Below are 27,864 nucleotides of genomic sequence, written 5' to 3'. Positions count from 1 at the left end.
TGAGTGTTACTCTCTTTCTGCGCAGTACTTGGAAAGCGCAGAGAAACGTTCATCTCCTGGGGGCAGGAAATTCCCAAAGCCCCCCTGCTAGTGGCCTATGATCAAATCCTGGCAGGCCCTTTGGCCCTCTGTCCTGCTTTCTCTCACTCACCTGACATTTACCCATACTTCCCATTGGTGCTGCAGCAGCTGAAAGGCATCTGGTCAGTGTCAGCAGTTATCCGCCTTTTTTCTTCCTACTGTGCCTCGTTAACGTATGCTCACTAACTCAATTCTGTTTTGAAATGAAATATATAAGAAATTAACTGGCAAGGCTTCAGCAGCTGCCAGAACTCCGGGGGAAAAGAAATCCATGAGCTAATGGAGTTAGCAGCAACGCAAACCTGGACACAACTACAAATTGCTTCAGCACATGTGACCCTGAAAACAGAGAGAGGGTCAAAGGAACTGGGAAAGCTGGGAGGAAAGCAGGGGCATTGCCTCTGGTGTATTGCACAGCTGAGTATTTCCACTGCCTTTTATTTTTTCTTCCCTTCTTTATTCTTTTTCTTTGGGGTGCAGGGGGGAGCAGTGTGGTGGGAGGAGGACATTTGACATAGATGTTCCCTAGCACTGAGGAAACAATTGTTGTTTTAAGACTGTCCATCTCTGACCTCAGTGCTGGGGCAGGTTCCTTAGTGTGCTGCAGCTACACAGCTCTGGCCTGGTGCTGGCAGGCATCCCTTGTAATGGGGACATCCCACAGGGAGCCGGCGGAAGGCTGGTTGCAGCCCAGGTGATCACAGTCAGCACTCAGAGCCCTGGGCTTCATCAGCTGCTGCTCATGGTTCCAGCTCCTGTGCCCTACCCAGCAGCTTGAGAGTGTTTTGGTGCAGAGAGATGCTGCTCTTTCCCACCTAGTTTTGTGTCTGGCCAAAATGGAGAACTCAGGTACCTGTAGGTTGATGGTATATGGATGTGCTGCCCAGGACAAGCATACAAATGGTGCAGCACAAGGGACAATGACTCTTTAAACAATTTGGCTGCAAAGTAGCCCTGGATCAGCAGCTCTGCAGCAGCTCTGCACCTTGATGTTACTGTGGGTTGTTCTTTTTATCTTGCTGATTGTAAAAGCAAGAGCAAAGCTTTTCTTAAGGCTTTTTTCTTTTTTGTCCTTTATTTTTTTATTTTTTTTTTTCTTGGAGGAAAACAGATGGTCCAGTGCTCTGCAGGCACTGTGAAGATAAGTGAGTGTCCTTGGCCACAAAATGAAATCTCTTGTTTTTTTTTCAGGTCCCGCTTCCTGCAACACTTGCCTGGCTCAGCACTGAGTCTGTGTGCTGAGATCTGGTGCTGTGTGCTGGGCACAGGGAGAGCTTTCTTAGTTGACTCCTCCTGACTGACTTCCCAAGGCAGGAGTTGGAAACCCCCACAGCATCAGGGTTTCCGTACAAGAGATGCTGTAAATCCCAGTGAATGAGGCTCAGTGTGGAGTGATTATTTTCAGATGCACTGCTACCAATCTATCCAGAGGGACTCTGGGCATCACCAAGAAGACTCGGATAACACAGCAGGAGAGAGAGGTACAGGAGTCACTTAAAAACAGGAAAAATATAATTTCAAAATAGACTCTTCTGGATGTAACTTGAAAAATAAGCAAGTAGAAAATATGAAAGACATGCAAATATCTTCAGGTTTCTAGTTCTTTCAAGAGTGATGATGGTTCAGGTGGGTGATAAGCAGCTATGGAACTAAACTGCTAAATCGAGGGGAAAAGAGAATGTATGTACATATGTACGCACTTTGAAAGACTTATGCTGAATTATAAATACTATTGAATCATAAAATATAGAGCTTGTCAGTGGTTTCTGTCGAAGATTGAACATCTGATTTCATTTGTTCACAGCACAGCCTGTATGAGCTATCACATTAAAACCAGATAGATGGGAGAAAGATACCACAATATCCTGTAGGCTTTAAAAAAGAAAAAGAAAAATTAATGGCAGTTGAGTAATTATTAATGGGAATCTCAGCATGGGTAGGTGTATGCAGCAGGTTCCTCTAGGAATCAGCTCTTTCCATGCAGTCATCAATAGATGTGCTGCAAGAGGCATGGTTCTTTCTTCTCTTATATATGCAGGAATATTTATCACTGTGAAGGCTTATCCTTATTGCAGGACAGTGGGGAGGTGCCACACTTATAGGCACAGCCTGAGGAGCACGGAGATCTGCCCAGGAAGGAAGAATAGCCGCGAGCAGCTCAGGGAAGGTGGAGGAGGAAGCAGCTCTGACAGAATCAGTGACCTGCATTCTCAGAGCACTGAATTACAGGAAGACTTGGAGTCAGAGCAAACAGACAGCAAATAAAGCAGAAAATCAGATTAAGAGTGTAATGAGCAACTGGAAGTCCTTCACCCAGCAGCCAAAGCCTTCTTCTAGGAGGAGAGGGATGGCACTGCCTGAGAAGGCAGTCAGAATTGGGATCAAGCTGGAGAACAACAGAGGCTTTGCAATGCACTTAGGAAGAAATCTGGTTGAGCCAGCAAACATTTGTCAGCTGGACAACATGCAGGAAACAAACCTCAGCATGTGGCCAGGCAGAGATAGCTATTCTGCTCTGAAAATACAGAGGAGGCACAATTATTCCTTGACTCTGCAGACTCCTGTGCTTCTAAGTCTGTGCAGCCTCACTGGGTAGGAACTGGGTTATACAGTAACTGTGCTGTTATTAAGTGTGATGGTATCAATTGGGCTTCTCTTACTGACTTCCATAGACTACTGCTGAAAAGAAAGTGGTGTGAGATGAAATCATTAATGCAGGGACATAAGTGGATTTCTAGCAGCAAGTGGAAAACTGAATGGGGCTCTACCAGGCAAACACCTTTCTGCTCTTGAGGGTATGTATGTATGTTTGTGATGCCCAGGAAGTCTTTGAGTTATCCAAATAACAATGATGTCCAAATAACCAAAAGACCTACAGGAGAGGCTCATGGTGCAGAATCCTACAGATCTCTGCATTATAACTGCTGCAAACTCTCATGTAGATATGTGTATTCACTGGAGAGATTTCTATGTATTTTGTATTGCTTCTGTTCTTGGATGCAAAGAGCAAGTCAAACCAAGGTAATGTCATCTGGATTCAACATGCATCAGAGACAGGGGCCATGCTTGTTTAAAGCAGTACCTTGAGGGCAGGTTTCTTTCATCTTCAGTGAGCAGGGTGCACTGCTTGGAGCTAAGGGCTTCCATGTGCTGTGCTGCCCATGGCCTTTCTGTGCGTTAGCCTGCAGCTGCCCTTTGTCCTGCCCAAGGGCCACTCAGCTCTGAGAACTTGGGGGAGCTGTAGTTTGTCCCTCCAGGGCAGGAGAATGCAGTGCTGGGTAGCAGTGGAGGGTTGGTTATGTGTGTCCTGGTTAAATGTGTCCACTGGAGGCTGCTCGTGCTGCTCCCTTTGCAGAAAGTGCCTGAAAGTACTGAAGCTGAAGCCATGCATGACCCCAGGGAGGATGTTCAAAAGGACTGAGAGATCCACTTCTGCCATCCCAAGACTGACAGACGTAACTGAGGTGGAGTACAGACACAGAATGATGAGCATGGGGAGACCTGACAGCAGAGCAGAGTGCTGTTAGTAAAACCTGCTAGCAAAAGGCTGCAGGTAGCCATCACCTCATCATGTAATGCTCGCATTAAACAGGGGTGCTCTGTCTCTCAGGTCACTCATGTAACACCTGAGGTGGTAATGCTGCTCTGTTCAGCCACAGAATCCTGCCTCCGATAGCACCAATTTGCACCCCCTTCTCGTCTGTCACTCTGCAAAGCATCAGTACGTAGAGTTCCAAAAGAGGGGAAACAGAATATACAGAAGTTCACTAGGAGAGAAATAGTCTGTTTGCTCAGATGTTTTACTTCTCTTCCTTCTGCCGCTCTGAATTACCTCTCTCCAGTTCTCCCTATCTGTAGAGGAAGATACTGGTGTCCAGTGTTGTTTTAGACCACCTTAGGTGCCACCTCTACCCTCCAGCAGCTGCTCCTGCATTGCTGAGTCTCCTTAGGCACTTTGCTGGGTCTGGCAGCTCCATGCTGCCTAAGAAATCTTGGGTTGCCTCAGGTAGTACCAGGCACCACTGGCAGCTCCTTCTCTTTTTTTCTATGGCCCTTTTCTGTTGTTTCTCTTTTTGGTTCAATCTGAGCCTTGGTGGCCCAGGAAGTGGGAAGATGGCTGGTGTTTCTGTAGAACTGCAGCTGTCAGCAGTGTTTATGTTGTAGCCACAGCTACTGCAGCAGTGCAGCAAGTGGAGATAAGTGGTGCCAGCTGGTTGTGGCTCGGAGTGTTCTCCTTCCTCTCCCTGAAAGGAAAGAGCAGGAAGGAAAATGATAAAGCAGAGAAGAGCTCATTCCAGCTGTGGATTCAGCTGCCTATCACAAGCAGTAACCGTCAGCACTGGAGGGCAAAGGCCTTGCACAACATCTTTCCTTTGCTTCGGTGGATGTCCAGAACCCACTGGTGAGTAAGGACAGAGGTCTGAATGGGACAGATCCAGTGAGGATCCCCTGTGAGGGAAGGACTTGCATAACAAGTCCTTGTCACCTCCTTTATGCTCAATATTAGGAAAATTTTTATGATAACTCCATTAATGATATGCGGTTCTTTCTCTGCTCCTCTTCTCTTCCCTTATGTCCCTGCTAGTCTTTTTGAATGTTTAGATGTGCAATGCTTTCCCAACCCAAAAAGTAAAAACAGAAAGAAAACCGAGGTTAAAAACCCAGTGTCACTCTGCAGCTCAGCCCTGATGTAGCACCAACTTAACGGCGCAGAACATTTTCTCCTCTGGCTGCCTGTTATCAGCAATGGAAACAGGAAAATGTTGCTTTTTCCAGACCGTCATCATGAATCCTCTGAGCAGCAGTGACGGATGCAGGAGCGCGATGGCACAGCGGCAGTGTCCCCATAAGGCCTTGCCTGCCTGTGCTGCGTGGGGGGTTGTGCAAAGACTTATCGGATAATTTGTGAGCAGCTGTGACCCAGACAAAGAGCAGTTGTTTTCCCACTCCTTCCCTGCATCCTGTGAGGGAGGTGGGATCCTGGGCAGGGATGTAGGGGGCAAAGAGCATGTCAGCATGCATCTTCCTAAGGCATTCTTCATTTGTTTTGAAGAATTGTTCTCCCTTTTCTGTTAAAGCATATGGTTAACAGAGAAATCGGCTGCATTGTGCCCTAAATCCATGTGGATGCTATTTTTTTTTTCTGATGCAATGAAGCATTCAAACAGTGTATAGCTCCCTATAATGTGGTCTGATAGAGCATCTTCTGTTCGCCACTGTGTATGTGTTTCTTTGATCACTTTGTGACTAATGCAATTGGAAACATATTCCAAACACAATGATGGGAAGAAAGAGAGGCCGAATTTCCCTTCAGTGCTTGCCATGTGATTATCTTTACTCATGCAGCTTTCTGTGATTCTTTTGCGTACAGCTACTCACTGAGTAGAGTGTCTCCCTGCCTTTTTGACATTAAAGGAACCAGAGTGAAGTTTTCCAGGCTAGCAACAGAAATAACACTGCGTTTCTTAAAGCAGACCTTCTGCAAGTGAGGTTTGTGAACACTGCTGCCATGGGTCAAGGTCTGCTTCACCTCCACAGAGGGAGCAAACCATGGCCACTGACCCTACAGTAACCTGCCTCACCTCCAGCTCTTCCAGCAGCAGAGAGGTCTCCCAGGCCCTGTGTCACACATGCACTATTCTGGCTGTTGACCTGTGCCCTTTGTGACACTGTGAGGCAATGGTTTATCAGAGGCATGGTGAAATGCTGCTACTTACCCTAAAAATTCTAAAGACAGAAGGTGAGTTCCTAAGCCCAAGCCGTTCTGCGATTTGATGATTCTATGATCTTGTGTCTCCTGTGGTTCTGGTGCTGTCAGCGGTGCCTCCTCATCTTTCTGAGGTGTTGCTCTGCTCACTCTATATCCAGGAACTCCATATAGGAAGAACAGATGCAAAAAGTGAGACATGGATGAATGAAAGGGATCTTCAGCTTTAGTCCAAACCTGTTTATCAAGCTGAGATTTCATCCCAGACCATTACAATCTCAACCAGGCACAGCAGAAATCACTTCTTCCTTCCTGTTCACGCAGGCCTGGGCAAAGATGCTGCACGTTGTTCGGAAGAATAAACATCAACCAGCATCATGGACAGCTCATTTCTACCGTCATCACTGATCTCAATCTGTCAACTGCTTTTGCTACTTCTTATTTCTTGGCAAAGATACCCAAGCCAAAGTTCCTTTGGGAGATGCAAAGACAATAGAAGGAAGCATTTGCCTGATGGCTGATGTTGCCGCAGAGCTGGCCAGCGCACATGGAAGTATTGAATTTGTGATGGAAAATGTCATGGGAAAACTGCAGCGATAAGACCTACGTTTTTAAGGATCCCTGTGCTTCCCAGTGCACGGTCCAGTCCTGGCTGGAATCAGCCTTTCTTGGCAAAGCTCCCACCTGCAGCACTGAATGGTTTGGGGACTCAGGTAGGGTAGTTCATTGGTTGCAGTAGATCTCATACTTGCTCTGTTTTCTGCTCCTGAGCCCAACTTGTCACACAGATTTCTGACAGGGATGTTCTGATGTGGAGCTTAATTTAAACCCAAAATACTGTCTGTCAGATCTTCCCTTTTCTAGACCATGGAAGGAGCTCTTCCCTCTATGTATTTTGGCTTTTCTCTCTTTCACCAGAAACATCCTCATTCAGACACAAGTGGTGACTGCTCAGTGCTTCTGCTGCTTGTTAGGCTGTCAGATTCCTTTGTACCGAAGAGATCCTATCTATGCATGAAATGAAACTCATTTACAAAAGAATTGAAAAACATGGGTTCTCTGGGGCTGGGGACAAGGCTGTGGGACTGTATTACGCTCTGGTGGATGCATTTCTTTTTCTGTAAACAAGCTCTAAGTGGGAGATGCTGCATAGTGGAGCCAGCTCTTCCCATAACAAGTGTTGCTCTGAGACCCACCGTATGTGAAGGCCTTAACTGGGAAATATTGTTATGGACCACACTTAACACAGGAAACCTGCTGAATGTTACCTACTCAGCTGATATCCATTGGAAAACCAAACTGGTTTTAGTGTAGATTTGGAAAGATGCTGTTAGTTTATATACGTTCAGGTTTATTGATCTGTTTTCCAAGCAAAGGTATCAGGAATAGAAGCAAATGCAGATCAGGACAGTGTATCTGGGTACAAGCACAGCTCCCTTCACACCAACATTATGAGTAGGGTTGTGCTATTTTGAATTTCCATACCTATCTCTCCACTGCTTCTGCACCAGCTTTCATTTCTTTTGCAGATGAACACGTACGGGAAAGATCTGTGTGGTTTTAAAAGGGAAAGACAGAAATGCTTGTTGATAGCACAAGGACGAAGCTGCAGACATTAGTAAGGACATGAAAGGGGAAATGAAGGATGAGCTGGGAAGAAAAAACTGCTGAAAGCACAGGTAAGAAAAGCTATGGAAAAATGAGAGCTGAGAACAACAGCTCAGAAAGAGATGGGATTTATTTCCAGAGATTTGGAAGAAGGGAAGACTATGGAGCCGTCAGCTTCCCCCAGACCAACTATCATCACAAAACGGTGTTTGGAAACTAGGCAGGTAACAAATGTTCTCAACTACTGGAATTCGGGAAAGAGAAGGTGATAAAGCTAATTCCAGAAGCATTCAGGATGTTGTCCTAAGAGACGGTGAGGATACAGAGCTGGAAATTTGGAGCCCAATTCTATGGGTAACGGGGCAACACACTGTGCAATAAGCATCTATAAGAGCTCTGCGAGCAGGCTTTAAAAGACCCAGTAATTGATCATCTTGGGGGCCAGGGATGTTGCCCGCTCTCCTCCCTGCCTCCCGCAGTCTCGCAGCGCCGTACTCGGGCCGCAGGCCGCCTCGCAGCCGGGCGCTGTGGCTGCAGGGGGCGCTCGGACCGAGGAGAGGATGCCCGGCTTCTCCGCGGGGCTCCGGCAGGGAGCGCTGCCGAGCCGGGCGGGGACGGTCGGGTGTATCCGGGCACGGTGCGGCTGGGATGTGAGCGCTGGGTCGGTGTTACAGAGCTGCGAGGAGGGGAGAGGATCCCGGCGGCTCGGGAGTGGCTGATGTGTATAGAAATGGTACGAGCCTGGGGTTTTGTTTTCTCCCCCAAGGAAAACGGCCTGCGCTGAGCACTGTTCGAATTCATTTCAGAAGATTTCAGTGACATTTTGGAAAGCCAGAGCCGTGAATTCACACCAAAATCAAAGCCGTGCAGCAAACATGCCTTGTAGCTGTGTAATGCACCCGTGCTGGAAGACAATGGCGGCTGTGGCTGCATGTGGGGTGGTGGCGGTGCCAAGCGGCCCCCACGGCCACACAAGGCCACGCTGTGGCTGTGACTCGCTGGCCACAGAGGGCTGAGCCGGAAAATGAATGCTGTGGTCTTCCCATGGCTCCTCACATGGCCCTGGGCTGCACACAAGCGCTCATGATTCACTCCGCAGTCTCTGGGCAACCCAAAGGAGAACCACCCACTCGCTGTAGGGCCTGGTGTCAGCAGGCACAATTGCTGTGGCAAAGCAAAGCCTTGTTCTGAGCTGAGGCACAGCCAGATCCTCCTTCTGCCCATTTCTGTATGGTGATAACACAAAACAGGAGGCAGTTGGGGCTGGGCAGGTCTGCATGTTACTGTCCTGTGGTGGCTGCACAGCGCTTGTGGGCAGTGAACCCACAGCCATGTAACGTGGATCAGTACGGTAAGAGCTTTTTCCGATCGTGTTCTGAAGGAAAACACAGAGACGCAATGATTTCAGACGCCGGCTTCCCATTGTAGCACATGTGCAGTGCTCTCAGATACACAGAAGAAGGAGATGTAGCAGGTTGTAGAGGAGTGAGCTGGCTGGAGCCCACATCCCTACAGGTCCCTTTTTAAGCACCCCTGTTTTTAAATACACTTTCTGTCTACAGAATGACTGGAGATTTCTTTGCTCCAAGGAAAAATAGGAAGGCAGGAAAGATGTAGCATGTAAGAAATAAGTTATACACTATTCCCTTCTTTTATTATTTTTTTTTTTCCCCATTTCCCCCCCCTGTTGTTTTTGCCTGGTCTTTCTCAAATCTTTTCTTTATATTAATTTTCCAATGGTCCAGCAGGGTGAATCCTTAATCTCCAGCCATCCGATTGACCGCGATCAGTCATTTGCAGGCTCTCAGCACTTTGGGCCCTCACGTATGTTCTCTCCTCCTGCTGTTCAGAAAACCCTGCCCAGCTGCACACCTCATTGCAGGCTATTTTAGGAAAACTTCTAAAGAACAAAATCAACAGGATCTGACTATTGTGACTGTGGGGCTGGGAAAGTAAAGTGCTAGAAAGGTATAGCAAAGCACTCAGAAGACAATTGACTTGTCCTTTCTCTAAATACCAGCATTTTCCTAGATCCAGGCAGGGCATTTTAGGTTTTGCATCGTGTCATTTGTACGCAGCACCTCAGCCATTTTACACAGAAAGCCAATTGCAATCTGAAGAGGGAAGAAAGGTTTTCCATCGTGATTTGAAGAAAGAAATAACAGACTGAAGTGTGTGGGGGAGGCAGGGGAATAGCAGGTGAATAGGGCTGGGCAAATTGTGCCAGCTAAAACTTCCTTTGGGCTCACTCTGCTAATTCAGGCTATCGTATGTTTTAACGTTTATTTCTTATTCAGCCTTCATGGTTAGTGTTTAGTATTTGTGGAAACGAGCGTGAGCAGGAATAGTAAAGGTCATAGAAGGAGCTAAGTGTTAACTTAAAGAAAATGGGAAGAGGTAAGTAGATTAAGCAGCTTAATCCAGTCCTGCTGGACATGGGCTGACCTCTTCCAGCCCTCACTCCGTAGAGCTGAAATCACTCATCACCACAGTGATGGGACCTGGCAGATGCCAACTGGTTTGCTGAGGAGAGCACTTAGATGCCACGCTGTTAGGGTTGTGCTCGGCTGAGGACACAGACCCTGCTGTGGGATGACCAAGTGATGTGCAGCCCAGTTCTTGCTTCTGCCAAGTTAAGGCCCTGCTCATGTGAGCAACGAGGGTGAAGGGCAGGTAATGGTGTCTGCCTGCAGCAGAGCTTCCTGCTTTACTGCTATGCCTCCTTTCAACTGAGATGGCTCTCCAGGCTTTGTGAATTTATGGTCCTTTATTGGTGCACCCCAGAATGAAGGAAACCAGCCACCAGGTAATATATCCACTGGATAAAAAGTGAAAACTCACACAAACTAGATTTTCAGCAAAATTTGGAGCAGTGAGCGTGAATTGTTGCTCACACCTGCTGCTCTTTTTCCATGGTGTAGGTTCCAAAGGTTGTGGTACTCATTATGAGTAAGGTCTCAAGTCCCAGTCTTCATTCCATCTCAGAAGGCTGTGCTGCACACTGAACAAGTGACTTCCTACTATCTCAAGCAACATGGAAGAGTGGCTGAGCATGCTGTGCTATTCTGGACATAGTAAGAAGGGGAAGGAACTGTGTTTTATCTACAGTAACCATTCTCACATTGCAGAGTGGAAACACCTCCTCATCTCAGCACAAAGAGCGTGCAAGGAGAGCATCCTTTTCCAACCAGGAAGCTCTGAAGCCAGGAGTGAATCACACACCAAGCACAATTCATGCCTTGCGAGGCATCTACAGGCAGCCATATCCTCACCCTCTGACTGCACTGGATGTTTGAAGAGGAACAGAATAGAAAAGTGTCTCTAGACAGTGATAATGCAGGCCTGAGTAAGTCTATGAGGTGGAGTTATAGAGTAGCAAAGGAATCTGGACTGCAGGAAGCAGGGTAAATAAACTATGAATTAACCTAGTGTGGTAGGGACAATGCTTTTACTGTGAAAAATGATGCTTCTTTGTTTCTCTTGGGCACCCCTGGGACTGTCAGTATAAACTGCAGCTGAAGGAGAAGTCAGAGCTCTCTAAAGCCCTGTGCAGGGCACACGGTGCTGCAGGCACCCACTGCTCTTGGGCTGCTTCTCCTGGCAGCAGCCAGCTGCAGGCACAGGCAGCGCCGGCTCTTGCCAAGCTCACTGGGGTGCAGGGGTGGTAAAAGAGCTGCCAGCATATTGCCTAATTTTGTCTGGCAAGTCAGACTCACCACAGCTGCCTGGGGCATAGGGGTGGCAAGAACGGCAGGTGGGTGGTGGCATGGGGAGCACAGCGGTACCTGATCCCTGCAGCACTGCTGTCTTCCTACCACCGTCCTGTTCTGCAGCACTTGCAGACCCTTTTTATTGGGATATGGTGGTCAGTTCCCAGTCAAAGTGACCCATTCACCTTCTTTCCCTTGTTTAAGCAGGAGCTTTTCTCTCCAAGCTTTGTGCGTTCCATGAAGACAAATTATTGTGCCTCTGGACAGGGAAAAGGCAGTTCCCTGGGCTCTCTCCTTTGTTGCCATCTGCATTGCTTCTCACATAAGCGCTTCATCTGCCTCTTTGAAGTGGTAACGTTTCCCTTCATCTTAAATTTGTCTCAAATTTAAAGCCAAAGAGCCACTGAGTCCCTACTTTTGGCAACATCCATTCCCCGTGAGCACCTTCTGCTGTCATCCCCAATGCATGCCCACCCCAGGCTGAGCATGGGCAGCTGCTGGGAAGCTTGTGAGCAGCAAGCCATCCAAAACACAGCTCCTGCATCCAAATGTAGACATATGCTCAGATCAAAACAACAAGAAGGATTTTTCATTTGTGAAGGGCCAACTCCAAACCTGTGCTCAGCAAGGTGTCTGTGATGGCCAAGGGACAGCAGATTCAGCTGGTTTGGACCAACTTTGGCATTTTTTCTTCTGCTTTAGTTTGCCTATCAGCTGCCTGCAAGTCAGGGTTTCCTGGCCAGCAGCTCTCAGTTACCTGTTTTCACTGGCCTTGATGTTTAGCACATCAGAATGCTTTTCTCCCTCTTAATCCCACATCAGTGGGATCCCACAACTGCAGATATGGGGTGGGCTGGGCACTGGGTGGGGGCTACAGTAGATGAATAAACAGGGAGATGAATTCGTTCTGCTGAGGAAACAGAGAGGTCTGAAAAGCTGCCCAAAAATAACACAAGAGCTGCTGATCTCAGAGAAGAAAATAACTGAAAGCTCAAATGAAGGTATTGAAAATCAAAGCTTAAAATAAATGACAACCCATTAGACTAAATCTGAACTGTGCTAAAATTCTACTGGATGAAAAAGCTGCTATGGAAATAGTGCTGAGCAGCTGGGAATGGGACGAGCTGCCCTGGTTTCCTTCGATCTCTGGAGCTGAGTGCTGCTGAGGAGTGATTCCATTGCAACCCTGGATACATCCCACAGATACTGAGATGGGGAGGGCTGAGACTGATTAAAAAATGCTGCTAGGAACATAAAGGCAGAGGTTCTCAGTCTCCAAGGGGCCATAGAGCTGTTCTGAACCAGCACGCACTGGTTGTTTCCCATCTCCTCCCGTTCCTACAAGTCATAGGGAAGGAAATACAATTTGGAATGTCTGTATTTTTTTTTATTATGTTTTAAATTCTATTCTTGATCACGTTCAATAATAATTCAAAACGGGATGGGTCTAATCCAGTTTTAGTTGAAACAAACAAGCGAGCCAACAAAGCGGTGCGGTTCTGGTCCCTTGTCATTGCCCAGCACAGGGCACGGAGCCTTCCCAACTGCAGAAGGTAAGAAGGGCTCCAATAGTTTCCGGTGTGAGACTGGGGCTCGGGGCAGCCGTAGATCCAAGAGCAGTATTTTTATTTATTGATCTATTCATTTTTTGTTTTAATCACCAAACGCAGAGTTTGAAAGCATCGCAATGAGGTGAAGCGGCGTGTAACAGCTCCCTGCCCCGCTCCCCCGGGTCCCACCCCCCAGCCGTGCTCCCGCGGCACCTGAGCGCGGCGGGGCCGTGCCGGGGCGGGCCGTCACATGCGCGGCGCGGCGGGAGCCATTGGTCGCCGCTGAACCGCGGGCGGCGCTGGAGGCGCTGGGCCGGGCCGCCGGCAGCCGGTGCCGTCCGTGCGCCGGGCCATGCGGGTGCGCGTCGCACGCGGGGAGCGCGCTGCAGGGCGCCGCTAGGAGCCGAGCCCGCACGGCCCGGCCTCCCCTCGCCGCCCGCAGCCGTCCGCATGGCAGAGCGGCGGGAGTGAGCGCCGCGGGAACCAGCCGGAGCCCCGGGAAGGTGCGTGTCCGCGCTCGGCTCGGTTCGGCCCGAGGGGTCCCCGTCGCCCCCGGGTGCGGCGAGGCGGGCGGCGGAGTCCCGAGCGGGGGCGGCGGAGGGACCGCGTGGGCAGCCCCGCGCCTGCTCCGCGGTTTCCCGGCGACCCGTTCTTTCTTTATTACCGTTTCATTTTATTTCTCGTTTTCTTTCTGTTATCTGTAATTCCGCCTTCGGATCGGCCGGGCTCTGTCTGCCCGCGTTCCGGGGCTGCCCACGCCGCCGTCCCTCTGCCGGGCCCCGGGGCGCGTCCGCTGCGGCTCCGCGGGGCAGCGCAGCCCTCGCCGGGCGCCGGCTGCGTTTTCTCGAGGCGTCCTCCCCCCGCTCCCCTCTCCCCGGTACGCGGCGATACCGATCTCTCCTTCCTCCGTGAGCCGGGCGCAGCCTCGCGACCTCCATTTCCCCCGGCCCCGTTGGAAGCGCCGCCGTTCCGGCGTCCCCCGAGGGTCGGTCCGGCGGTGCAACGCGACCCCTGTCCCCCGCGGCAGGTTGCTGGGGCTGGAAAATGGAGGGCGGTGGCGTTGAGCGGCCCCGCCGTGCGCTGGGGACGGCTCCGTGTACTTCCTGTAATGGTGGTGCTGAAAGTGATGTGCTGCTCGGCTCCGCCGCCGCCGCGGGGAAAGGAACCACCTCGCCGCTCGCGTTGGGTGCGTGCCGCTCACCGGCATCGTCAGCTGCGGCTTGCAAAGCGACACGGGGAAAGAAGGGTTTTCTAGGGGGCGGTGGGAAGCGGCCATCCTTCATTTCTAGGACTGGAGGTGGGGATGGCTGTGCCCCCTCGTTGGGGTCCTGGATCGGAGCTATCAGAAGGCGTTCGCAGCCCAGGCAGGGCCGAGAGAGCCCCTTCTGTTTGTTTCCCTCTTCAGAGAAAGAAGAGAAAAACGCTTCTTCAACTTGGGAGGAAGGGTTGGTGGTACGGGCAGCATAATTTGCACTTGATTGCCATCTTAAATGAATGCAGCAAGGCTTTCTCCAAGGCCAGGGTCGTGTTTGTTCTCTGTGATTTATAGATTCCCATTAATCTTTTGTTGTTGCGTGAAAGCAATTTATGGGGCTCTGACCCAGGGATGTGCTGCCCTGGCTGTATTTTCTGTGCTGTGCACCATTTTCTTTGATGTTTCTGTGCGAGCGTTGCCTTCACAATCACAGTAAACTCATTTGGAGCTCTACTTGCATCATGCCCGGCATGAAGAATGCTTCTCTGCTATGTCTGCTGGGTCTGTGCTTTTGCACATAATGAAAAGGGAATATTGAGATCGATGCTGTTATTTGCAAGCAGGGTCACTGTGATACAGCCTCACGGAGCCTACTTGAGGACAGGCAGAGCAAGGAGCAGTGCTGAGCAGCACTCCAGGCTGTGGGATGCGGATGTGAAGAGGGATGTGGATGTGCAGCAGGTATCTGCCCCAGGCCCAGCACCTCGGGAGGCAGCAGACAGCTCTGTGCTGTGCTCAGTGCTGGGTGGGAGTTGAAGCAGCAGAACAGCAGCTGAGAATGCCAATGGAGGAAACAGTGCGTGCGTTCCTGTGGTCAGGAGCACTTGCGGCCACGTGTGCTGCGCTGGGTGCGGTTCTGCCAGAAGTGATTGTGCTGAGGCTCCTGGCGTCCAAGCAGCTCTTGTTGCTTCTCTTCATCTTCCTATTGCTCCTGTGCAATGTGTTCAGGTCCCATTCAAACCCTGATGAGGGTAGCACACATAGATAGATACCAAACCAAGCGCTGTGTTGCTGGCTGAGGTTCTCCTCATGTTGCCGGCTGTGTCAGCGCCTCGCTGGGCTGCCAGGGAAGCAGTGCTGGCTCGGCGCCTCGGCTGGGTCTGCTGTGCCTCCCCTGCTCCTCTGGCTGGGGATGCTGCTGATCGCAGGGCACTGATGGGTGTCCTGTGGTTGAGGCCATTTGATCCGTGGGGCTGGTGATGGCTGTTTTACTCAGAAGTGGTTTAGTTACTAGCGGTGCCGTGGGGGATGCCAGGAAACTGTTTTCTCAACTGGTTGCAAACAGAGGAGAGTGCTACGTAGTTAGTGGTGTGGCAGGTGGTTTTGTTTTTGTTTTGTTGTCAAATAATGAACTTGAAAGGCTTTTCTCCTTTTCAAAAGCACAATCTGTATCTTCAGCTAATCCATGAAAATACCTTTAATATTCATAGAGCACAGCAAGCAGTATCTACCTTAGACTCAAAAATCAAATGGAAAGAATAAAACATTAAGTTTCCGCAGTTTAAATTTCTCTTTTATTTTGTTGGATTGAAACTAGACTGCGCTGTTCTCCTTTGGCTTGTTTCGTTTCCTTTTTGTTTTATTTGATTCTATTGTGTTTTTTTTTATCTCTTTGCCATGTGGAGACGATACCATTATGCTATTGATATACTAAAAGAAGTGGAAATAAATTCAAAGTTTCTGGGGGAAATTATGTAAGGACTTATTTGTGCTTTTGCATAACTGGCACATTAAACTCTTTTTTTTTCCCCCTAACAAGCAGTGCAAAGCCTGTGGACTTCACCGTGCAAAGACTTGTGGATATGACTAATTTTCTGCTCATGTACAGTCTCACGAGCACGCCTGCTTGCAGGAGGCTCTCTGGGGTCACGGCAGCGCTGCTTCATCTTGGAGTGTTTTCTCTTGGCTGTGAGTGGGGCTGGACCTGGAAGTATTTACCAGAAAGAGGCTGAAACACAGAGAAGGGTGCCTGTGAAACTCTATTTTCTAGGAACTACCAGCGTTGCATTCATAAAAGCTGATTATGGTTTTAAAGCAGGTCTGCACCTTGTACATTGAGGAGGCTTTGAAACAATATTTTTCAAAGTTTGGCTTTCCTGCATTGGGGATGGGTTTGGCTGGAGATCTTTTGGTCTAAGCAAATTGAGTGCAATTTTCTTTTAGCTGTGTAACGAAGAATAGGTACTGATTGCTTGCCAAACAATGTTTCCCCTCAGGGATTCCATACAAATTTAGGAAAGAACAAAGCCAGCGTTTCTAGTGTTTAACTTGATGAGAATCATCCTGGGGTTTGGCACGTTAAAAAGCAAAGTGCGTCACAAGTCAGGTTGGCACTTTCTAATGCCATCCGTAATACTCATTTCCACATCACTGAACTTACACTGCTTCCATCTTTCCCTCACCACAAATCTCTATAACAAAAAGATTTGAGTCTCTTTTTGGTTGTTTCTATATTTTTTTCAATGATATTCTTCCAGCCTGGCTCCCTCCAGGGGTGGATAGAGGAGGCAGCTCAAAGGCTGGCATGGAGTGCCTCCCTGAGTGCTCAGGAGGCATCCTTGGAAGGAGGGGGCTTGTTTTCTTGGAGTCATCCAGCCTTTTTCCCAACACCTAGAGGGAAGCAGTGCTACGGAAGAGCGCTTGTCTGCACCAAGAACCTGTTTGTTGGCACTGTGTTAAAAGGAACGCCTCCCCTTTTCTTCCTTCTCATGCGTAAACCAGGCTGTGAAAGCATGTTGTTCACGTAGTCCCAGAGCTGTTCTTAACTGCAATTTTACTTTTTTCTACTTGAGCTCATTCCTTAGAAGTGTTTCGTTCTGAGGCTGAAGTACTTGTGATACTGAAGGTTTCTGAAATGATCCCTGTATGAAATACAGCCACCCTTAGGGAAGGGAAGGAGGGAGAAGTTGTTTGTTTTTCAGATTTTATTTTATTTTTTCCTTGTTTGAGGCATCTCGGTGAAGTAGAAAAGATAGCCAGGCTGTAGGTGTGTGGCATCCAGCAGAGGGTGAGAGTAGCGATTGCCTTTATTCCCTGTGGTCCTGCATTTTGTGTTGTCTGATCCTCAGGAGAAATGGCCCAGTTCTTGTGACCTGTCCTGCTCCTTCTTAGCATTAAGATTGAGCTCTCTCTGTGTGTGGTCTCTCCGTTAAACAAAGTTGGGCATCTCAGGTGTTCTGTCTCACAGAGGGTTGCCTTGAGCCAGGAAGCTGCAGTGGAAGATTTCTTTGACCCGAAGAGCAGACATAACAGATAAATGTTATTGCTACCTGTTGTTGTCAAGTGGCTCTTAAAACTGAAAAAAAGGCATAGTTCCCATACCAGAGTTTTAAACAGCCTTAATATAAATCTCTTTCTCCTTACTTGCTCAGAGTCCAGGTTGTGTCTCTGCATTTCCCCAATGCTAGGACCACATCTGTGACTGCCCCATGCAGATGTCCCTTGTTGTGTTGGATGCATTATTTCTGTTGCCCCCTGGATCTGGCAGACATGAGGAGATTGACGGTAGACAGTGTACCCCCCATCCCTGCTGAATAGATCCACTGCGAGAAGATTGGCCCAAATATGGTGACTCTTTATAGCCTTTCCAGTGAAGCAGCAGGGCAGGCTCTTTCCCACCCCCACACAATTAAGCGACTGTAAAGCCTCAGCCAAGATGCAAAGAATGAAGTCCAAGGGGAAAAAAAAACACACTAGTCAGCACTGAGATAAGTTTTTTCTATAAAGTTGTTTGTGTTGCCCTTGGGTTCTGCAGGAGATGGGGCTGCCACACCTTATGTGTTTTCAAGCCTGGCTGATGCCATAGATGCCAACATGCCCCTAAAAGCAGTGTTGGTTTCTTGGTTTGCTTTTGTAGGTTTTGTGTGAAGAACTTCATTTTTGCTGCAGCTTTTCGAACTTCCGATTATAGCTGTAAGGAGAAAACATTGCATGTGGTGTCTGAGTGATGTGTCTGTTCTTCAGCCATCACAGCATGGGAAGGAAGGGGCACCTACACACTTCCAGTTGGTGTGAGTTCTTAAAGAATGCCTGTGCCCATGATAGCCCCGGTGTGAGCTTGCCAGAGCTGTGTGCTGGGGGCAGAGAGGGTTTGGTAACCTTGTAGTACTTTAAGGTCAAAAGAGAAGCCGGTCATGCTGAGGAGATTTTGTGTGTACTTTATGTGTATGTGCTAAGTTGATTTTGGCGTCTTCTGTCAACAAAAGGTATAGGCTGTGTTAAATACAATGATTAATAAGAACCAGGCTTATACAACAGTACTTTGCTAGTCACTGAAAATAGATTCTTGGTTCAAAAGCTTCTTCTGTGAATATTAATATTTTATACGGGAGTATTATGTAATAGACATTTTGTTGTCTTTGCAGTCTTGCACAGAGGAGCACATCTTCCACCTTGTGTCATTCTGGTTGTTCGGTGTAAATTTGCTCATTAAACCAATGCAAATATCAATGAATAGTTTTTTTAAAAGCCCATCTTGCATATCTGTACGTGGGGCTCTGTGTACAGACCATGGGAAGGGAGGGCAGGAATCAGGATCAGATGGTCACTGCCTGAAAATGTGAGTGAGAAGTGGGAAGGGTAATGGGTGTGCTGTCCATTCAAGCTCTGTTGTGGTCACAGACACTTTCTGCATGCGTTAACAATTGCTTTCATTAAGGATGCACAGAGGAACCAGACTTCACGCTTAGTCTGACTGCTGTTTAAAAATACAGCCTCACAAATCTACGTAGAGTTCCTCTCGGTGGCTGCCATCCAACTGACTGTCTGTCTAATTAAGTTAAGAAATAATGCTTGAGCTACCTTAGCCTGAAAGAGGAACTGACAAAAGGAACACAAAACTTTTTATATGTTTGAGCTTTTTTCTTTTTTGGCCCCTGGAATGAGAAGGCAGACACAGAGCTGCAGGGCTGGGTGCTCAGTGTGAACACCCCAGTGGGCAGCAGGTAGCAGAGGGTCTGATAAGGGCTGTGGGGAGGAATGGATCTTGGGGGCAAGAGTAAGCTGAGAGTGAGACTGAGGTGTACAGATAAAATGGGAATGTGGAAAGTGTGGCAGTTTGGACAAGACTCCAGTGGTTGAAAATCATGGTTATGTTTTGTATTTGTTTGGTTTTAGTGTGATTTGACTGAAGATGCACCTAGATTGAAAGGAGAATTAATGAGCGTCCATATTGGCATCAGTTGGTTTAACCAAAATGGATATTTTAAAGGACCTGCTGTGCCAGTGTTGTGGTAGAGCAGGAATGGTAAAGCATGCGTGAGAATCAGAAAATAGAAACACCAAATAGGTGTTTGAAAATGGAAAAGATAATAGCAACAGTGTGGCAAAGGCAAGGAGATGGCAGAATCATTGAGGTAAACATTGAGTAAACGTACAAGGAAATCTTGAAGCATTAGACTGTGCATAATCCTCTGTATGTGTAAAGCATGCTTGTGCTGCTCGTGCTGGGGGTGACTCCTTCTCCAGTAGTAGGGCTGTGTGCTTTGGTATGGGTGGCCAAATCCTGCTAAGTGAAACTAGTCCGGAAGCGTATTGCAAAGCAATATAGACCTGCGTGTAGACTTACACATCCATTACAGCACATTTAGCTGACATGTGTGGGCTTCCAGGTTGGACTGTTAAGAGCCTGGTTTTACCCCCACCATATCTGTACTGTAAAGCTGCAGTGTCTGTGTGCAGGGCAACCCAGAGCTGCAGGCAGCGTGTGGGCAGTGGGGCAAGGACAGACACAGTGCTGCTCCTCCACTTCCTCTCCTCCCATCGCTTCCTCCATCTTGGGACTTCCTCAACGGCTGCTTGCTGACTGAGCTGGTAAGGTCTTGTACTTTGCCTGCTGTGCAGTAAAGGACATTAGCACTAGAGCTGCCACCGGCAGCCCCCGCTCCTGCTGTCTGAGTCAGTGCAGCAACAGAGCATCCTGCCCACTTCCCCAGCGGGTCTTGGTTTGCTCTGTTTTATTTGCCTTTCTTGCTTTGGAAGCAGCAGGAGAGGCATGAAAAAGAAGGGGCAGATGGTGGGGAGCCCCTGAAGTGGAGAGGTGGTGTAGGAAATGCTGCAGCAGAGCTCAGGTGTGGGCTGGGAGCAGAAGCAAGGCAGTTCCTGGCCTGGCTGCAGCAGGCTGCTCACCCCACTGCCTGCCTGCTGCCCCGGGCCCTGTGCTTCACCCAGGCACAGCTGGGGAGTGGGTGGGAGCCTCTGGAGCAGCAGGGTGGCCTCTGTCAGCTGGAGTGGGTTGTGAAACCTCACTGGGAGATAGCAGCAGAATCTGGTATTTATCTGGTTGGGTTACATGCTGCTTTTGACAATGCTTCTGGAGTAGGTTTCTGCGCTGGCTTGGGGGTTTTCTTCACTCGTGGTAGTGTGACATTTTTCCTGTGTGGCGCCTTGTTGTTTGTCTTTCTCATGCAGCAACAAGGGAGGAAGATGGCATTTTAACCAAAGCAACTGTCAAATGTCGGCTGCTGGTTGGGCGCTGGGAGAAGTGTGGAACTGAGAATTACTCGGTTGTTGTGAAACTCAACCTCATAATGAGTGAAACTGCTTCATTTGTAGTTATTCTATTAACTGAGTTCTTTTCCCCAAGATCTGCGATTCTTCCCCCAAAATACTGTGACTTCTCTCACTTTTCATTTTTTAAAGCAGAATTCACGATAATTTGCTCTGCAAATGTGTCATCTGATTTCCTTCTATCACTGTGCTAGCAGCGATTGTTTCTCTTCTGAGCACAAGAAAAGTAGTGCTTTTATTAGTGGGGAAAAAAACACATTTGATTGAGTGACTGCACAGATGGAGCTGCACGTTAGCTGCAACATATAGGACATGGTGTGTAGTGGTGGAATGAGCTGCACCAGCGATGCCCAGTGGGGTGATGCCATAACCTGGTGATCTATATGGCATTTCCTATTTTAGTATTAGTATTTCTATTTCTTTAACCAAATCTTATTCCTGAGTGGTTTTTCTCGTGATTTGTTTCCTTCCACCTTTCTTCTTGGTGTATTCCAATTGGTCTGCTGCTTCTGCCCTGGAAAGGGGATGAGGCAGGTGGTAGACCTCAGCTGGCTTTCAGATTGAAATAGAACTTGTCTGTGAGGGCTTTCCTTCTCTTCATACTGCACTGTTGTGGTCTTGGTGCTTAGCCTCTGCTGACACCTATCCTTAAAGGCTGATGCGTTTTCCATAAACACAGTGCTCTTGCTTTGTCAGTGGGAACTGCCTTTGCCTTCTGCTTTTAAGAGTGGATTGTTGCCTTTGGCATGGCTGCAGAGGAAAGGCTGATGTACGGCAAACCCTTCTGCTGTGGATCTGTGACCTCGCCAGGGAGGTTACAGAAACAGCCAAGGGGAACGGCCCCGCGGCCATCAGAGCGTTCTCTGTCAGAGCTCAAGTACGCTCCAAAGGTCTGTCCTGAAACTGCTCACTGCCGATGTTTGTGTTCACTCAGGGCTTTTTTTCCCATGTATTTAAAAGCAACAAAAAAAAAACAAAAAAAACCCAAAAAAACAAAAAACCTCTGAAGCCTCTGTTTCTGGTGCTGCAATGCGAGTTCTCCCAAGAGACCACTTGGCCACTTTGCAATCCCCAGCCCTTGTGATGGAGGGAAAGGAAAGCCCTTGCAATGTCTGCCCTGTAATTACCTGGTGTTCTTGACAGGACCTTCCTGTCTCCTTATGCAGGTCCCTGTGTGCAGCAGGGCCTGGCAAGCAGCTCCCTGTGGGCTGCAAGGTGGGCTGTGCTGGGAGTGCAGAGGCTCTGGGTGCTGGCTGTGGAGCAATATCAGCACACCTAGCAGCTTGCTCTGTGTTGGCTAATTGGAGGCAGTTACCGTAAAATACTTGATTTATAATGAGGCACACTTAATAAGCAGCAAATGAAAATAAATACTGATGAATAACGTGCCGACACGTGGCTGCTGGCTTTGCTGAGCTGCTGCTTTCCGTCCATGGACTCCGCTCGGCTTGAGCAGCTGGAGGGGACCAGAAGGCAACTCATTTAGGATATTTCTGAAATTATTAATATGAAGGTGTGCTCAGCCTTCCCCAGAGACCAGGGGTTGTGGGGAGAGGATGACTAATGTGCTACTTCTGTGTCGTAGAGCAGTGTTTCTGTGACCCCCTTGTAGCAATACGTCACCTGCCTGCTTTGATTCACATCTGTTTGTTTTTGCACAGGAAGCATCCGTGGCACTCCTCAACATGAGCCAGTGACCAGCAGCGCCTGGCGTGGTGTCACCAGAGCCTTCTGGAGCCACAGCTCAGCCCAGCTGCAGCCAGAGGAGGGAGGAGGAAAGCACAGCCTGGTCAGGTATGGGGCTGGGAGCGGGGCAGGCTGCCAGATGCTGACCTGAAGTGAGATTGTGAACGATCCTTAATTTAGAAAAATAAAATGCAGAGCTCTGTTCCTTAAGAAGTGCTGCAGATGCCACACCGTGGCCCAGGAATGACATCTACATCATCCCTGTGCCTGGTGTGGATGCGTACTGTAAGCTTCTTTCTGTACTGGATTGGAGGTGAACGTAACCAGATGCAGCTTCATGCTTTCTGGGATATCTGATTTAGATATTCAGTGTGTGATGCAGCCCAGTGCTTGCCAATACCTGTATCAAGGCTCCGTGTGGGTTGGAAAGAATTGGCTGGGAATGCTTGTAGTGAGTGTTGAATGCTGAAGAGTGATTTCATGTCTTGAAGGACAGATATTTTTCTTTAAGTGCCAGCTTTCAAGAAGCACTAAGTTGTATGGTACAGAAGAGCTGATGAGTTTTAGGACAAAACCAACTGTCAGCTCGATAACTGTTTTTTTTTTTCTTTTTTTTCTTTCTGAGATTCCCTTAACTGTTCTGGGAAACTGGTATTTATTCTTGTGTGCACATCTTTCAAACTGTCATACAACCAAGGGGCTTTGTTAGGCTCATCTTTGATAAAGACAGTCAGAGGAGTTCAAGGTTTCGGTGTACTGTTATTTTTTTTCCTTACATAACTGCACTTTTCAGTTGATGTGGAGCTCCTGTTCTGAGGATCGTGTTCTGAAATGTCTCGTGCATGTTCTCTGTGCACATCAGCGATTCAGGAACAGGACTCGTGCCGCTCACACAATAGTTGGGACGACCACAGCCCACAGTCCTCTTTTGGAGGAAAGTATTATCTGAAGAGGCACAGTGATTTTCACCTCGGGTGATACTTTCTTTCCAGAAATATCAGCATCTGTCCCTTAGATTGTTCGAATTCATTACAGTCACAGATTGATGTTACTTTTTATTTATTTATTCCATGTCAAAAAAGTTGGATTTTTTTTTTTTAAGATTATTCATTTTGAACAATATTCTTAGTGTTTTTGGGGTGATTTCCAGCTCAGTCTGATTACATCTTTCCTGGCATGGTTAAAAAAGGGGAGGGAGTCTTTCTAGCATGCTGTGGGGAAGCCTTCGCTGTTTTGTCTTGGGAAATAGGAATTAGCATTTATTTGATTCAACAATCAGCTTCCTGCTTCACAGGGAAGAGATAGAGGTTCATTTGCCTGCAAACATCCCTCCTGTGGAGCGTCTTTGTCAGGGAGATAGAGGAAAGCTGGTAGTCACTGGGGAAATAGCTGCATAGCAGGATGAAGAGGGATTACTGAGGCATTACTAGAAAACATATAGCTATGTGCAGGACCTCATGTACTCCGCAGACAAGCTGACCTAAATTCTGCAGCCAAGCCTTCCTGGTTTCTGTATTGATGGGATGTGGCAGGCTGGATGGATAACCCGCAGCAGATCTGTGTTTGAAGGAGAGAAAAAAAAAAAGGGCAGGAGAGAAATTTATATTTGAGTGTAAACACAGACAGGGCTGTCATTACGACTGAGCTTAATCTGCCTAACACTTAGGGTTTTTTTTTTTTTGCTTGTTTCTTAACCATCAGTTCTCAATTTTTAAGTACTTCTCATCAGAATGAAACTGTAGTATAGGTATTCTCATTAGGAAGAGTGGAGAGGTTCTTTAATCCTGGATTTAAAGTAGGTGGATGGTTTTACTCATTAGAGGCTTTTACAGATGGTTTAGCAAATAAGTGCTCGTATGCATCTTATATCAGTATATCATTTCAGTAGAGAAGCAATTAACTGGCCTGACACTTAATCATCCCTTGGAGGGTGTATGGAATAGGATTAGTATTTGTTTGTCAAAAAATGGAATATCTTCCATGTATGTTTTGAGGTTATATGTTTATCTCTGAAGGTTACTATACACAAAAGACCACATGGGAAATGAAATGCCACCTGTGTCAAAGTAAAGTTGTAGATTCTGACCTGCATGCAGAGCTCTGCTGCTGTTACTGCTTATGGTAGGGCTGTGACTTGGCAGTTTGGTTTCTATTGGCACAGACCTGGTGTGATGGCAGTATTTGTTTCCTCCCTTTTTCTGTGGAAGGAAGCTATACTGATGCAATACTCTCCTTCCCCTCAGCCCTCACACATGCATGCTTTTTTAACGTGCCTCACCACTTCCTCCTGAGGTGCCCCTATGGCAACAAGGGACTTTTCAGCTCCTGCTGCTGGAGCTGGGTTTGAGGAAAAGAATGGTTTATGAGTGCAGGAAAAAAAAAAAATTGCAGCCACTGGAAAGGTTTCTGCAGTAAGGTATTTGCTGGCAGAGCTGGGAAGCCTTCCCCTCACCAAAAGAGGAGAGATTCTTGACTGGTACGGCTAAATCAGCAAAACATTGGTGTGTCAGGGGCTTTACTGTGCAAGTGTTCTGGTCTGGTGACTGGGATCAAGTGTGAGTGTAGTATATACTATATATAAATTGACATCTGGAAACCTATTTCACAAGAGTGTAAGCTTTAAGCTCTTTTGAATTTAAGAGGAATTTCTGCAGCTGCAGACTGACGAGGTGCCAGGGGAAATAGTGATACCTTCAAACACGGCTCGTTTATTTTAAATCACATTTCACTGATGTGCTTTTAAAAACAGCTTGTTTGTATGAACTATTTGTTTTACTTTATGCTCACAGCAAGTGGCAGTGTCATTGGGAGTAGAATGAAGGGGACCTGAGGAAGGCAAAGAGTTTCTTGGTTGTTTTCTTCCTTTATTTCTTACTGCAGCACTGGTGAGCAGGGCACGCGTTGTCCCTCAGTGTGGTGTAAAACAGAACATGAGCTCTCTGGAGGCAGGTAAATCGAATGGATTTACTTGGTACACATCAGCTCAGTCTGTGAGCAAACTGTAAGTGCACTGATATCACACTTCCCGTTCAGAAGTAATGTGAGTCAGTGTGCACTGAGCTGCACACCGAGTACCAGGGTCAGCAGTGCTTGGAGTCCTTGGTGCTCCATATGCTGGAGCTGTGAGCCTGCAGCAGGAGGGGATGGTGGCAGTGGCTGCTTGCTTCTGAAAATAAAGGGAATGTGCTCTTGCGGTGGCTTTGACTGTGACTCCCCCGGGGCTGAAATGTGTACTGAGGGAGATGTATGTTTCTAAGTGACCCCCAGCTCTGGGATGGGGCTTTGCTGGCATCCTCACCATTCTGCCTACTCCTGTGTTATGTGGCCATTGATGTCAGCCATGATGTTGGTGTTGCCTGCTGGTTGGTGAGGTGCTGGCAGTGCAGTTGTAGCCAGTTCCAGCCAGCTACTGCTGGGTCAGAGCCAGTCACACTCGTTGTTGGAGCCCACACTGCTGGGCAATAGGCAGGGCAGCAGGCAGTGAGGCCTGGGCTGCTCTGCGGGGCTGTGGGGCACTTGGTGGCCTCATGGAGACAGAAAGCTTGGCTCCAGCACATTGCTCTGCCACTCCACTCCTCAGAGGAACAAGAAACACGGTGAGAACAGGCTTGTGGGTTGGGATAAGGACAGGAAGATGGCTCACCAGATGCCATCACAGGCAACAGGCTCATCAGAAGGGAGATTAATTTTATTTATTACACGTTGATAACAGAAAAAAACAGTGAGAACTAAAAGCACCTTCCTCTCATCCACCCTCTCCTACCTCCTTCCCCCAAATGGCACAGGGGAATGGGGAATAGAATTGCAGTCAGCCCCTAGTGCTTTGTCTTCGGTCACTTTCTGCCCCTGTTTCATGTGGTGTCCCTTCCATGGGATGCTGTCCTTCCAGAACTGATCCTGTGTGAGCTTCCCACAGGCTGCAGCTCTCCAAGCACTGCTCCAACATGGCTCTGTACCACAGGGCCCATCCTTCAGGAGTGCTCTGCTCCAGCATAAGTCCCTACAGGAGTCTGCTCTCTGTGGGCTCTACGTCCTTCAGGCCACATCTGTTGCTGCACCATGGGCACTTACATGGCTGCACATGGACATCTGCTCTGCACAGTGCCCAGGGGCTGCAGAGGGCAGCCTGCTCCTCTGTGGGCCTCTCCTGGGCTGCAGGGAGCTTCTGCTCCGAGCCTGGAGCACCTCCTGCCTTCCTGCTGCACTGACCTTGAAGGCTGAGGGCTCGTTTATCTCTCATTTTCTCTATCTCTCTTTTTATTTTTTTCTCCTGGCTGCTTTATTTCAGTGCTGCTGTGGTTTAGCTGTAATATTGTGTCACTCTGTTCACAGTTTTTCCTGGGCTCCTTATGGAAAACTTTTGCGTTTAAATAAATAATACATTCCTTAGTTTTACTTATTATTTCATGTGCTAGAGTTTGTTTGCAATTAGAACATTCTACTGCCTCTAGTGATTAAATATAATAAACCTGGCTTTTGCTTTCAAGTTTCCAAACTTTCCATGCATCGAACTTTGCATCTCATGTAGTAACTCTTGCTCAGTGTTTTAATGTGAGCTGTAGAAAAGTTTTCTGTGCATAGTTAGAGGCATCAACCTCTTTCCCATGCCCTTAACACTTCCCCAGGAGCTGGGCAAGAGGAGTGTGAGTGGTAGAGCAGAGAGATGTAGGATGGGACAGCAGCCTGGAGCCAGGAACATGGGTAGTGTATTGGTTCGGTGCTGTGGATTCTGCTGACCTGGGATGTGTACCCAACGTGAGACAACCTGGCATGTCTGGCTATTAGCCTGGTAAAATAATCGGACTGCCAAGAATTCCATCATTTTGTTAAGCATCATTGGAGATTTATGGTATGTTCATTCCTCTTTAATACAGCTGATTTAAGACATGCAAATATGTTTCTAGCATTCTGGCTCCTTACAACTCTTATAATTTAACTTTTTTGTTTGTTTGTTTTGCACTCCTCTTCTGTCTGAACCAGAGTTCAATCAGAAGGCAGCATTGGAGGAGAAGCTCTGTTTGTTCCACTCAAACAGTATGTGTAGACTGTGGGGGGTGGGAAGATAAGAACTGGTATTCTCATCCACAAGCATATTCAGCAAAGCTAATTTCAGCTGTGTTCTTGTTGTAATTACTGGAGTTATACCAAACTAAAAAGCCCCAAGCCTGCTTTTCTTAGACATCTGGCTAAATCCTTACAGTAATGTCCTAATGAGGGGAAGAACTGCTTCAGTTTTCTTTATATATTGGATAGATTTACATACATAGCTAGTAGAATTAAGGTGTTTTTTCTACACAGTCACAAGTTACTCTTGTTTGTATGGGTTGCTCACATATCTGTCATAGTAGGAAGAGACAAACACTTGAAATAGAAGAACATGATGAGGCAAGGGCTGTCATGTGTTGGGTATATATTTTGTGCCTTGTGTGCTGGGGCTCTGACCTATGAGTGAAGCAGTGATAAACTGCAGTAGCTGGTAGAGGGATTTGGTGTGCAAGAGCAACACCTGAAGCAACCTTTAATCCTTTATCTGAAACGAGACAGTTTAAAGGTTTTTGTTCCTCTAGGAGGGGCTGGACAAGGAAGGTGTGAGCTGCACACTGCATGGCAGCATGATATTCAGTGGCCAGTTCCTTGACCTAGTCAGCAGTCATATGATTTAGTTACCTTATTTGACCCGTGGTTTTCTGCAAATGTTGCAGTAATTTTTTTGAGTATGTATTAATTTTTCAGAAATAGTCAATATAACAAGAGAAGCCA

General features: G+C 47.8%; 1 protein-coding gene and 1 long non-coding RNA gene across 4 annotated transcripts in view; both read left to right on the top strand.

Moving 5' to 3' along the window:
• The first annotated feature begins 541 nt into the window (after positions 1 to 541).
• LOC116653796 lies at positions 542 to 9,232 on the top strand. Of its 2 annotated transcripts, XR_004308254.1 has the most exons (4): positions 542 to 930; positions 1,273 to 1,562; positions 2,157 to 6,501; positions 7,318 to 9,232. It is a non-coding gene; the product is annotated as an uncharacterized LOC116653796 (long non-coding RNA). The 2 variants fall into 2 exon arrangements; XR_004308253.1 differs by having other exon boundaries at positions 1,273 to 6,501.
• Positions 9,233 to 12,983: 3,751 nt separating this feature from the next.
• The window catches only part of LRRC8D (leucine rich repeat containing 8 VRAC subunit D), a 45,489-nt gene continuing 30,608 nt past the window's right edge, over positions 12,984 to 27,864 (top strand). The window contains exons 1-2 of one of the 2 annotated variants that reach the window (XM_015870241.2): positions 12,984 to 13,159; positions 22,080 to 22,212. The gene's annotated coding sequence lies outside the window, so the exon portion shown is untranslated. The remainder of the gene's footprint in view (positions 13,160 to 22,079; positions 22,213 to 27,864) is intronic. The other variant, XM_015870242.2, reaches the window with a different exon arrangement.

This window comes from Coturnix japonica, chromosome 8 (assembly GCF_001577835.2).
Source record: "Coturnix japonica isolate 7356 chromosome 8, Coturnix japonica 2.1, whole genome shotgun sequence".
NCBI classification, from domain to species: domain Eukaryota; kingdom Metazoa; phylum Chordata; class Aves; order Galliformes; family Phasianidae; genus Coturnix; species Coturnix japonica.
This window is presented reverse-complemented; position numbering and strand designations above follow the sequence as displayed.